Genomic DNA, 13,536 nt, shown 5'->3' with positions numbered 1-13,536 from the left:
GGTTGTGAAATTTGGACTCTCACTTTGAAAGAAGAACAGAGATTAAGGGTGTTTGAAAATGAGATGCTTACGAAAATATTTGGAGCTAAGAGGGATGAAGTTACAGATAATGGATAAAGTTACACGACGAAGAACTGCACGTATTTTATTCTTTTCTTGACATAATTAGGAACATTAAATTCAGACGTTTGAAATGGCAGGGCATGTAGCACGTGTAGGTGAATTCAGAAATGCGTATGGAGTGTTAATTGGAAGGCCTGAGGGGAAAAGACCTTTGGGAAAACCGAGACGTACATGGGAGGATAATATTAAAATTGATTTGAGGGAGGTGGGATATGATGCTACGGACTGGATTAATCTTGCTCAGATTAGGGCCCAATTGCGGACTTAAGTGAGGGCGGCAATGAACCTCCGGGTTCTCTAAAAGCCATTTTGTAAGTAGTTAGGCCTATTCAGCAAAGAAACAGTTGAACATGACAAAATTATTAGAGTTCCGGACAAAATTTGAAATGATAATTTCTGGTATTTGTAATATTTCCAAAGGCGCATAATATTTATACAGACTTAGCAATTAAAAATATACATCTTTCGAAAACATCGTATTTGTGTGATGTGGAAAGGGAAAAAGAATCACTTGTCGCAAAAACTCAAAATTGACTCTTTCGCTTTATATTATAAAAGATAAAAATATCAACATTTTAACACAAAACGACCTTCATACTACAAAATGGGACTTTTGGTCGCTTCAATGTAAAATGTACATTACGACATGAGGTACCTTTCAGCATCAGTGATTATGAACTGTAAGGGTGCTATTCATAGACATTTCACTAGTCCGCGCTACGAGCGTGCTAAACTAGCCCCGGCAATCGACTGGTTACTTGTACAGGATTCATTTCATATATCATATCATATCATATCATATCATATCATATCATATCATATCATATCATATCATATCATATCATATCATATCATATCATATCATATCATATCATATATCATATCATATCATATCATATCGCTAACACGGTTTATGAATACGAAAAAAGTTAGTTCGCTGATCATCCACCGGAAGCCCGCGCTAAGAATGTCTATGAATACGGCCATAAGATTTTTCTGTCCTCTCACGTTGAAATACGCAGTTGACTGAACATTTAATTGGTAGGGAATATACCAATGAAAAGAGATCAACAAAGAAAAACCAAATATGTATTTCTGACCTGAACTTCGTTTTCAGCTCCCCTGTACAAATTTTCCTCAGTAGATATGTCAGCAAAAACATAACCCCAGGCAATCTTCATAAGACACTTTAAATACTTGGAGATGAAACTCATTCATGCTATTGTAGAAGACTGTGATGTGGGGCACGTACAACGTCGTCAGAAGGTTCTTGAACAAAGCGTAAGAGTCATAGTCAACACGCATACCAGTATTACAGTTAATTGAACATATATACATCTTGATTACACAACTTTTATCACTATATCATTTCGGAATATGTATTATATGTCTTTCTCGTGTTAAATTCTACCGTACCTAGTTAACATGTTTCGACCTGTTATTGACCTTCTTTAGAACTGGTTGTTGCTGGTCTTGGTGCCTTTTGTTTTGTTTCCTGTGTGGGTGTGTTCGTGTAGTGTAATGTGGAGTCAAAGAGTGTGTGTTCTGAAATTGAGTTGTGTGCTGAGAATTTCACTTGGATGTGTTTTTGTGTGTCTGTATATTTCATATTGTTCTAGTGTGTTTAGTTTCTGGCTTTATGGTTGGATGTGTAGAATTTCCATGTCTGTGTTGATGTCTCTGTAGTGTGGTTAGCATTTTTGATGTGTTCTGCATATGTGGAAGTGTTTTGTAATTTTGTTATGGGTGTGATGTGTGCTTTCTGACGCGTTTGAAATGATCTGCCTGTCTGTCCTATTTAGAAGGTTTTGCAGGCGTTACATTTGAGACTGTACACGCCTGTGTGGTTGAAATTAAATTTTGTTTATTGAAATCTGTGAAATCAGTGTTCGCAAGGAGTACCTATTGTAGATTCAGCTTGCGGTAGAGTTCTCAGCTGCACGTTCGAGGTCACAGATATTGTGGGAAGGTGTGACGCGAAATCCCGCCAGCAGTCAACAATCTTCCATTTCGGTGCAGTGCGGATATATTGTTCGCGTGTTGTGTTCATTTTTACAATATTTGTGAGTGTTAGTATTTGTCAAATAATGGAATTGAAATGACTTTGAAATGCCTTCTACTGTAGCACAGGGATTTTCAATTGTGGAACATTATTTAGTGAGAAAGAAATGTTACAGGAATTTGAGCTAACATTTTAGATGAGTGTGTTCCCAAACATGAGTTCCTTCACGAAGCTCAATACGTAGTAAATATGCATCCATATATAGATGCTAACCACTAGGATCGCTAATATCGCCTCATTACAGACAATGCGAAATAGTACCGGCACAGTCTATTGTTCCTAGCACCCTCACATCTCAAGCTTCGTGACTGTGTATACTAGACTGTGGTAGTACGCTTATGAACTACGTGAGAGTGGAAAGGAGAGGTAGGGAACAAAAGAGAGAGACAAGGAGCGAAAGAGAGGTAGAGGAATGAATGAATGAATCAATCCATTCATTAATGAATCAATGAATCGATGTACGAATAAATAAATGAGTCGATGGATGCATCGATGGATTATTGATTGGTTGAACTGAGAGAGGAAGTATTGTCAATTAAATGGTAGGCCTACACGATGATAAACGCGTCCATGCAAGGATTCCTCTAACTCCTGCACAATTTGGTCTGCCTTTGCCGTCCACCCACAAAGAATGAGAAACAACTCGAATATTCGATAAACAGACCCTGAGACACTCCGCGAGATGGGAGAGCTTTGCATACTGACTATAGCGCCAGGCGTTCAATAGCAATATAAAATTTCTATTTTTTGTAACCTGTTGTGCACGACAGTTAGACTTAATACCAGCTGGAATGAACTTGTGTGGACAACATAAAATTTTTGCACATGCTGGTGATTTATTATTAATAGGAAGAAATGAATTTGAAATAAGACAGCTATTTATGGAATTAATGGTAAAAGCACAAAACATTGGATTAAATATTAACGAGAGTAAAACAAAATATGATAATCACTAAAAGAAAAAAGAATTCCCAATAGTCTTAAAATAAAAAAAAAGATATTCTTTTGAAACAGTCGATCAGTTCAAATATCTTGATGTTTTGATAGACAATTCTAATGACAGAAAACATGAAATACTTAACAGAATACATATTGCAAACAAAACATTTTATGCTATTCACAAATTATTTTCTTCCCGTTTTTAACCAGAAATTTAAAAATCATTTTGCACAAAATACCAGTCCAACCTCTACTATTATATGGATCGGAAACATGAAGCTTAACTAAAAAGGAAAAACACAAATTAATGGCTTTTGAAAACAACGTGTCGAGGAAAACTTTTGGTCCAATTTTTGACCCATTTGAAAATAAGTGGAAAATTGGACATAATAATGATATTCATAAACTTTATAATCAACCGTCAATTTTAGATGTAATACGGACCAGAAGATTAAATTGGGCAGGACATGTTATACGAATGGTTGACTGCAGCAGCGTAAAACATATATATATATATATATATATATATATATATATATATATATATATATGAACACCTTTAACAACAGGAGACCACTAGGTCATTCCATGCAAAAAAGTATGCTTTTGAACCATGATGTCTCAAAAGTTAAAAATATTGTAGTAGGTTATTTTGTATGTTCTAAATATGAATTTCACACAATATTACATTTATATCCTTCATAGTGTTACAGAAATCAGCATTTAAAATATTGGTTTAGCAAAGAACACGTTTTCATTCATTGAAGTTTTCTTGCTATGTAAAAGAAGATGCAAAAGTGATTTCAATGCAATTCGAAAGAGGAGAGTCTTGTTTATAAATTTCCTCAAAATGCAAAAAAAAAAAAAAAATAATAATAATAATAATAATTTTTAAGTAGTTCCCCCGTAAAATAATTTAAAATAATATAGAATACAAAATGCAATTAATTTTAACAGACGAAAAAACATGTGTTTAATTCTTTAGGGTATATTGACTCCATTGTGAAAATTTCAGAATATTGCCTTAAATATCATGTCAGTTCTTAATAAAAATAACTCACCGGAACAAAGAAGCTCAGCAGATGGGCTCAGGGTCAGGGAGATGGTCGTTTGAGATTACTCATCGTTATGAAGTGTCGCGGATGGAGCGACCGCCACACATAGCAAGCGATTTTCAACCGTCGGAACAAAAATTAATAATGTTATTAATTTAATTATTCACAGGTTTTTCGAGCTAACGTCATAAAACGTGAGAGATGGATTAAGAATAAAATTTTCTTCAATACGAATGAAATTCTCATGAATTTAAATTGATGCATTCGAATATAAAACTATTTCTTTTTTGAATGAGATGTTTTTATGAGCATCCCCTAATATTATTTGAATTAGTCTTTAAGCTATTCAAACATGATTGTTCAGGCTTAAAATGGAGCCTCTTTAGTTTCGATGACACTTCATATAGGGTGCCTAGAATATTTCAAATTATGGGTAGCATGTAACTGCCACCAATTTATCAGTCATCCGCATGACTAAAATATTAATGATATGGCGGTTATAATGGTAGTTTAATTGATTTTCATAATAACATTATTATATTAAAGGCCCAAAAAAATTCATGACATCACTGGCATATTCTTATAATTTTGTATGGAATGACCCCACTGGGAAGACCTCGAAGTAGATGTAAAAATGAAATTTAGAAGGAGTGTATTGAAATGGGAATTACCAACAACGAGAAACTAGCAAAAGACTGAATACAGTGGAAGCGTTTTGTGAAATGTACAGTTACCCCTAAAAAGAATGAGACGATTCTTGGTCGTCGGTTCACTCGATATCGACGTAACGATAAGTACCATGAAAAATAGAACAAGAATTGTTAAAAGGACCACAAGGACAAGGACCAGAATAAGGATCACGAAGAAGACAGCCATTTAAGGCCAAGATTTCACAACGTAGTTCGGGTAACAAAATATCATTGCTTCTCTGTACCGAATGGCAAATGCCTGCTATCGGATCTACATTCTGGACTGCTGCTGTCACTGTCTTGTCTCGGTAGCTCATATAGTAGCGTGTCGGTTCCTCCGTATAACCGACACGTCTCGCGTTCGATCCCAGGTGAAACTTTTTTTTTATTGAATTGTAATTAATTTGTTCAGAGTTCCTCTACTATCTAATTTGTTGAAAAATATGGAATAATTTATGTCCAATTTTTCGGTCTTACAAGTGGGCTGAACCTCGTAAAAAAAATAAATCTTACTTGGAAGTTAAAAGTATTCTTCCTCAAACAAATATCATAAAAAACTAAAAGAGACCTGTTAACTTAAAATCTTGTCCACATACCATCAGCTTCTATTACAGCTCTAAGTTGATCCGCCATGAATGTCACGAGATTGTGGAATATGTTCTGATCCCCGGCGAGATCTTCCCAGGTGTCAACAACTTGATCCCACAATTCGTCTCGATTTCGAGGGCGTCGGTGGGCATAGGTGGCTATCCTTCTCTTTTTCAATTCCGCCCATAAACTTTCGATGACATTCAAATCAGGTGACTTCGGAGGCCAATCTCGATCTCGGGTCTCCTTTGAAACCATCTTCGAATGCTTGCGGCATAGTGCACGGGATGGTTACCCTGCTGGAACACAATGTTCCTTCGGGAAAACGTTCTCGGACGGAAGGAAGGAAAATATTTTCCAGAGTGTGCTCGTAAGTTCCCGCATTAAACCGGCCATCGATGCATTCTATAACGCCAGGTCCAACGTAAGACATCCGCCCCCAACACGATATGCTAAAGCGCCCCGATCTTTCACGTCGGTGCACATAGCGCTGATCATGTCGGAGACCACCCTCACGATAGACACGGACAGGACCTTCGTAATCACTCGAGATGGTTGTTTCTTCGGAGAAAATTACATTTCTCCAATCGAAATACACTCGATTGGTAGCGAAGGCAAGACGGTTGACAGCTTGTGCTTCCCCCAGTACTTCCATTTGCGCAGCCCTCCGGCTCCTAATACCGCGGTTCCTCAACCTGCTGATCACAGTCTGAAGAACCGGGAAAGTTAGATGCTGCTCTTATTTCGTTAGCAGTCCGAAAGGGGTCCAGTCGAACTGTCTCGAATAAGAGAGCATCCTCTTCCAATGAAGAAATCCGCGGACGCCCAGGAATAGGGCGATTTTCGACCTCCCCTGAATTTTGGTAACGATGAACCCCCTCGCGGCTGTACTTCCAGGAACACCGACCAAACGGCCAGCAGATCTAGTCCCATATCCAGCCTCAACTAGAGCTATAACTCGCTGTCTCAAGTCACGTCGGTTCACCATTAAGATGAGAAATGAGGGATGACGACAATACTTTAGTGTAGACATGACTATTTAACGTGATATAGAATTATTGAAATAAGGGGCATCTTGCACAGTAAGAGTTAATAAATCAACCCTAAACTAAATATTTAAATAACAGGATATGACAGGAAGTCCAATTGTTGCGAAACTAATCAAAATAAATCTAATTACATTAAGTAAACAAATCCCAAGTTATGACACCACATTGCTACAGCTAAATCGTAGGTTATTAACATAAGCATTGAATAGGTCCGTGCTTATGCGTTGGACGACAAAACCAAACTTCGAAAGTTCGAATCTTGCCGAGGAATATAACTTATTGCTTTTTATAATGTAAATCAGACTTCTAACTACAATCATTCATATTTCTTACATTATTTATTAATATTTATAGCCAACATTGAATTTGCAAAGAAAAGACTTTAGAAATCTCATATGGAATTTGTCATCTGTAGTGACATAAACATAGATTATCTCTCGGAACTTTTCCGTAAAAGTAAATTAAATTCACTCCTTGAAACTGGAAACTTTAGTCGTAGAGTCATTTTCCCACCTGCATACAAGCTGAAGTAGCACAGCCATTGATAAAAGTTTTGTACACAGAATTAGACTGATAGAACCTATTCGACAGAACCTATAATCAATGGCTTGTCTGAACATGATAAACAAATCCTAAGTGTTTCCAATGTCACTGAACAATTTCAAAATATTAATTTAAAAACTAAAAAAGGGTCGTAAATGCTGTAGCCTATCTAGTGATTATTTACATTTATGTCTACGAAATGAATCTTGGGAAAACGTATATGATACCGATATTACTGATATTAAGAGTAAATGTATTGTATTTTTCAGTTAATTTCAGAATCACTTCAGTGGATGTTCTCCACTCAATGTTGTAAAAAAAATTCAAAAGCAAAAACATGTAGATAACGCAAGGACTTAAAAATCTCATGTATTAAAAAGAAGAATCTATATGTAATGAGTTGCAATGTAATGATCCTCATGTTCTTAAATACTACAAGAAGAACAGTGTAATTTATAAAAAAAATTATGAAAGAGGGAAATAGAACACATTTGAATAGAAAAGTACAAAATTCAGATAATGCAATTAAAGCTATTCGGAATATTATTAAAGTTAAACTTGTAGATATCCTAAGAAAGAAAATATTTTTTCATTAAAACCAGTGATTATTAAGTAGAGGATCCCAAATATATTGCAAACTGTTTTAACGTCTTATAATATATAGTACAAAAATATTATTGATAACTTAAACATTCAAGATTTTGCAAAAGATACTGCAAGTGGTTACTTAACAGATGCATTTAATAATTAGTATTAATATATGTAATTAGTCAATAACTGCAACAGTGCTTTTTCATTCAATCATAACATGAATAAAATTGAGTGCACATTAAATTAAACACTATTGCAAACACGTAGATAAAATAGTTAAAATTAACTGAAGGGGTGGGAATGAAATAATCCAAAAATTGTTTTGTGCGAGTGCATTTCTTACACATATGGGAAAGCTACTGATAAAATATTGTAATAATTACTCAACAAATGACATAGCCTAAAGACTCTAAACCTTTGTAAAAGTATGTCTGTGTGGCTTAGGAATAATTTTTAATTTCATTTTAGTTGTTAGTTTTTAATATATATACATTTACATTGTATAAGTGTATGTATAAATGCATTCATTAGATTAACGTTTATAATATTATAACTTGTAATTTTGTATTGTCTGTGATCATTAACACTTAATCTGAGGACATTTTAAAACTCTATTTCAACGTTATTTAGCTATTTTAAAGTTATTTAGACAAAAAAATCGTTGTGTAGATGAGGAATTGAACTCGCACTCTTCTACACAACACGCAGAAGTCTTAGCGTCTGAGCTATTGAAACGACACGAAAGCTTTCCTTTCTGTGCGGAGTGCCGATCTAGTCATGAAGGTCCATTGTCGATTTAACTACACGATTTATGTATATATTTATCTTTTATTTACGTAATATTATCATATTGTTTGCAGTTTTTGAACTGAATTTCGGAACGATGCTAGTAACAAACCAAATAGCCTGAATTTAAGTAACTCAATTTTCGTTATCTTGTGTATCAGTGTTCTGGTCTCTGATCATGCGCAGTGTCTTACATCTGAGACTTAGGAATATTCAATCGTCTCATCCTTTTCTAGGGAAACTGTACATGGAGTCGACATGCCCATAATGTCGTTTGATTGATTAATTGATTGCTTGATTGAATATAGTGCACGACTCTAGATGAGAACTCGAAATAACCTAAGTTTCTTACTGTCAACAATGAGCAACAATGACTTAGGATTTAAAATAAATGGTGTGGAGACCTATAAATAATAGTAGGCCTATATTATAAACATGTAAAAGGAAATAACATGTAGTCTAATTTCGCCTATTCGTATTTTGAGGTAGCCTAAATGGAGACTCGGTGACTTCACCATTTCATTATTCTCAGACTGCCCCTCATATGTAGCTCAAATTGCGATAAATTGTCCAATCTGTTAACCCTGAATTACAAGCGTATGGCAAGGAATGTCGCATATATAGTCATGTATAAAGCGACGTGTCTTGGTCGAAGGAATTAAGAGTGAGACGTCGCCAGATATGCTATGTTCCAATGTACTCACGTCACCGTAGACACAATATTAAGAAATTCTGCGGTTTATTTTCAACGTTTGCAGTGTTTCCACGGTCATAGGAAACAAAAGAGCCAATTTCATTAAGAGATCGTAATTTGTATCGTTCGAAGTCCAATTCCACGAAGAGGACGTGTAAGTTCCCTTCATTCCTCCATTATTAGCAGAAGAACGCCGGTGCTCTTGGCGTTACGAAATTGATTTTCGGAATAGTAGCATATAATGCTGTATGTGAATTCTCGAGTTTTCCCTGTAATACTAGACAATTGCGAATTCCAGCTATAATAAGTAGTTCACACGTGAACACTATTTGAAGGGGGCTAGTACAGCTACCAGACGTGAAAGTATGCGTTTCAATTAATATTTATGGAACTACGTGTTATAGGGTTGTTTGATATAAGCAGTAATATTTCAAAGTTAATTTTGTGGATTTTGTCAAGTAGTAATTAATTTCTTGCTTATTGGCATATAACAATCAAATCGTCGTTGTTCATGCAATAACTCGTCTGCGACATATTTATCGATTTTCAGATTTTTGCTCTATTAAGTAACTTAAATAGTGATCAGCAAATAATAAAATCTCCTATATGTAATTATATTTTTTTTGTTTCGAAAATGTAATAATTCACAGTCTACTATGTACGGTTGTCATAGGATGAATAAATGTGTTTTTTCTTCCTACTGAAAATTTTTATTTTTTGCACATAGCAGTTGTTGCAGGAACAACGACGAAATACTGATTCGTTGCGTTCTGTAATATTTCAGACTTTCAAATTTAAAAGTGGATAGAAATATCTAACATCAATAATATGACTTCGGAACCTGTATTCAATAATGAAGACGCAGATACATATTCCGATAATTTTTATAAAATTTTGCGTAACCTTATTTGTAAATATTATAATCATGTCCCACTCAAATTTTTAAGTGAGTACAATAAACTTAAAAATTGAATTACCACAGGTATTATTAAATCAATACGATCTAGAGATAAGTTAGCTAAGCAAGTTAAACATGACCCAAAAAAATATTGATTTATTTACCCTTAGGAACCTTGCGTCCGTTATAATGGCCAGCTAGTTAGTACTCTGATCATGACGTGACGTAATATATTACTGTTGTCATTGGATGAATAAATGTGCTTTTTCTTTCTACTGAAAAATTTTATATTTTGCGGCGCATAGAAGTTATTGCAGGAACAATATTGGTGTTAACATGTATAATTAATCATCTTGAGACCGAAAATCGCTTTTTTGAAATTTTTGTTTTTATGTATGTATGTATGTCTGTCTATCTAGATGTTTGTTTATTTCACTACCATCACAAATGAAACTGACTACTCTCGTCCCAAATACTTTTCATTTTAGTAACACTTGTATAAGAATTTTAGCGAGAATATGTCGTGGAATAGCGTTTCTGTTAGCTTAAATAGCAATTGGTTGGCTCCAATCTTGCATTAATGGCATAAACTTAAATACTAATGCATGATATGCTGGTTTTGTCTCTTTTGGACATCAGTTGTGAGGTCTCCGATATCAACAACTCGGTCCACTTTAAGGGAAGAGTTATTAAAGTGAATTTCTTCTCTGAATTTGACATCATCGAATATTATCAATCGGTAACGTTTATTTTAACCTATTACGTCTTTATAAAAAGCTAAAATAGCATACGAGGAATGTGAATTTACACCATACTCGTAGGGATACTCAAGTCCTCGGAAAAATTTTCTTAAATGCTTTCTGAAGGAAGAGGCAGCAAATCACGTCGCAATGTCTGTATCATTTGGGTGATTTTATTTTAAATACCAAACTCTTTGAGATAAAGTCAGCACTATACCAAATTCCACTGTGATTTGAGTCCACATTTCTTTATCATTGTCCCTATAATCATTTTTAAGCTTCTTACTAAGAAATGTATTATCTTTATACTATTTTTTTACATTTATTTGCTTTCCTAGCAAACAAATTCTGGCTTTCGCCGAGGACAGGCATATTTTAGTTGCTGTGTACTTTCGATTTAAAATTTTAAGCTACTTTTTCCAGTGTAATATTATCAATATCGGCATGAGAATTAGGTTGAATTTGTATCTTATTATCTTTGAACTTCAATTCGATTAACTTTGTTATTGTTGAATCTCCCTCACACATGTCTGCATTCTTCCTTCTTCTTTTTCCTCAGATTTCAACATTTTTCTGCCACGTATGTGATTTCCGATGATTTTACCTGACTTGATAAGTATATCGGTAAATTAGAGAAAGTGTGAGGCACAGCTCCTGGTTGTAATATCCAGCACACTCGCGGCATTTCCCTCTTTTGACCTTTTACAACCAAACAGTCTGATTTTATAATCATGTCTTCTGAAAAATGCTCGTCAGAAGTACGATTATTTACTGAAAGCTGTCTGTCTTTCCCCGGAATCGCTCTGGGCCATTTCCAAAACTCATTTCATTCTTTACGAGGTGAAAACAAAAGTTTTGTCATTATTTCTATTCTATTCCGATTTACAAGTAGGAACAAAACAGTACGGCATTTTTTGTAATTATTTTGTAAACGACCACACAATATTCTTTAATTAATGGTTAATTCAGGGCACAACAAATTAAAGACATCTACGCAACCCTCAATAACAAAGCAAATTAACAGCCCCTAGCAACTTTCGCCATTAAACGCGTGAAAAAAAGTATATTTATTTTTTTTTTTAGGTTCTGGCACTCTAGGTTGTTGGCTAAACCAGCGGTAACCAACCTGGGTATCGTGATTACATCGTGTAATCAAAGACATTCATACTGGTAAGAGGAGTTCCCTGTACATTGCTCTCTGTCTTGCTCAAGTACTGACGGTAAACAGTGTCGGTACCATGTCGCTCTACAAACCCTCTGTCTCTACGAGCAGGAACAGAAGGTTTCGTACAGAAGGGAAAGAAAAATTTATTCTCTGTTCTGTCGGAGAAAATGTAATATGTTGCTTTGCTCAACGGTTCAATTAGTAGTATATAGAAGCGACATTACAGGGCATTACTCTGAATACACAGGTATAACAGGTATTATTATTATTATTATTATTATTATTATTATTATTATTATTATTATTATTATTATTATTAATCAGCAAGTGTTAATGTAATTCTTATATACGTGCCTGAATATATAGGCCTACGTCTTCCCTTGAAGAATAAAACAATTATTGACTAAGCTATACCTCCATTTAATTTTTTTTTAACTTTTGATGACTGTTGTCAGTTATTTACTACTTATTAATTTAATAATAATAATAATAATAATAATAATAATAATAATAATAATAATAATAATAATAATACTGATAGCATTACCAGTAGCAGCAGTTATAATAATAAAGTAATAATATGGACAAACTGATTGAATATTACGTTCTAGTGTAGTACTGAAACGAGCTATTAAACTCCAAGAACTGAAATCAGCCTAAATCATCGTGATGAAGAAAAAGATGACATAAATAAAATGTAAGGAAGTCAGCTATCTAGTGGCGAGAGAAATAGCTCGTTCTCTTAAGCCTTCCAACGGGGGAGAGTTTCTTAAAAGCGTAATGATCAAGGTGGCTGAAATAATTTGTCCAATGAAATTTGTTAATTAATTTTGAAAAACTGCGCTTTGTCTACTAAATATCCAGAAGAGAATTCAAGATATTTCTGATTGTCTTCATGAGGAATATTAAAAAAAAAGCAAGAATATATATATTATAGGCTCTTGATGACAGTAGTGACATTACTGATACAGCAAAGCTTGCGATTTTTATTAGCGGGTTGACGAAGAACACAATGTTAGTGCACGAACCACCACTCGTTGCAGTTTTCATGGCAAGTACCTCTCCCCCGTGTCTTTACTTCATAGACTGTCTCTCGCGTGTAATCACTGCCGTTCGAGTTTTGGTCACGGCTGGTCTAAACTCAAACGATAGATCTTAGCGATCGAAGCGTCACTAGTTCTCAGGTCCGTCACCAACAATGAGAAAACGTGGAAGTGCGTGAACTATTACTTCTATTCTTCCTGCTGTAAGTAATAATTTTGTTCTGAAGTGCAATATAACAGACATTTAATAGAATAATTGCAAAGGAAATGAATTATTATTAAGATCTTTTTTGAGACATAAATAAAGAACAGTATATAAGCCTAAAAGAATAAATATTTTGAAAGCAGGAAACGGGAAAAGAGGACATAAATATTAAACAATTTATATAATTCCTTAAATTTATAAAAAATTGACATTACCTACGTCTGAATTTATTATTAATATGTAGTTGCATAATTGCGGCACGTAACTCTGGCTGTGATCTAGTCCAATGACCGAATTTCTTCTGGTAGAATTTCTTCATATTATTGACAGTTTTATGATAATATTTAATATCTTGTTTGGAATACA

At 34.5% G+C, this 13,536-nt stretch overlaps 1 protein-coding gene across 1 annotated transcript in view; it reads right to left on the bottom strand.

Moving 5' to 3' along the window:
* Positions 1–13,536, bottom strand: part of LOC138708042 (MAM and LDL-receptor class A domain-containing protein 1-like) — a 297,684-nt gene that overhangs the window by 30,564 nt on the left and 253,584 nt on the right. The window lies entirely within an intron of this gene.

This window comes from Periplaneta americana, chromosome 10 (assembly GCF_040183065.1).
Source record: "Periplaneta americana isolate PAMFEO1 chromosome 10, P.americana_PAMFEO1_priV1, whole genome shotgun sequence".
Classification (NCBI taxonomy): domain Eukaryota; kingdom Metazoa; phylum Arthropoda; class Insecta; order Blattodea; family Blattidae; genus Periplaneta; species Periplaneta americana.
Note: the sequence above shows the minus strand (reverse complement) of the source record. Positions and strands in the feature narration are given on the sequence as shown.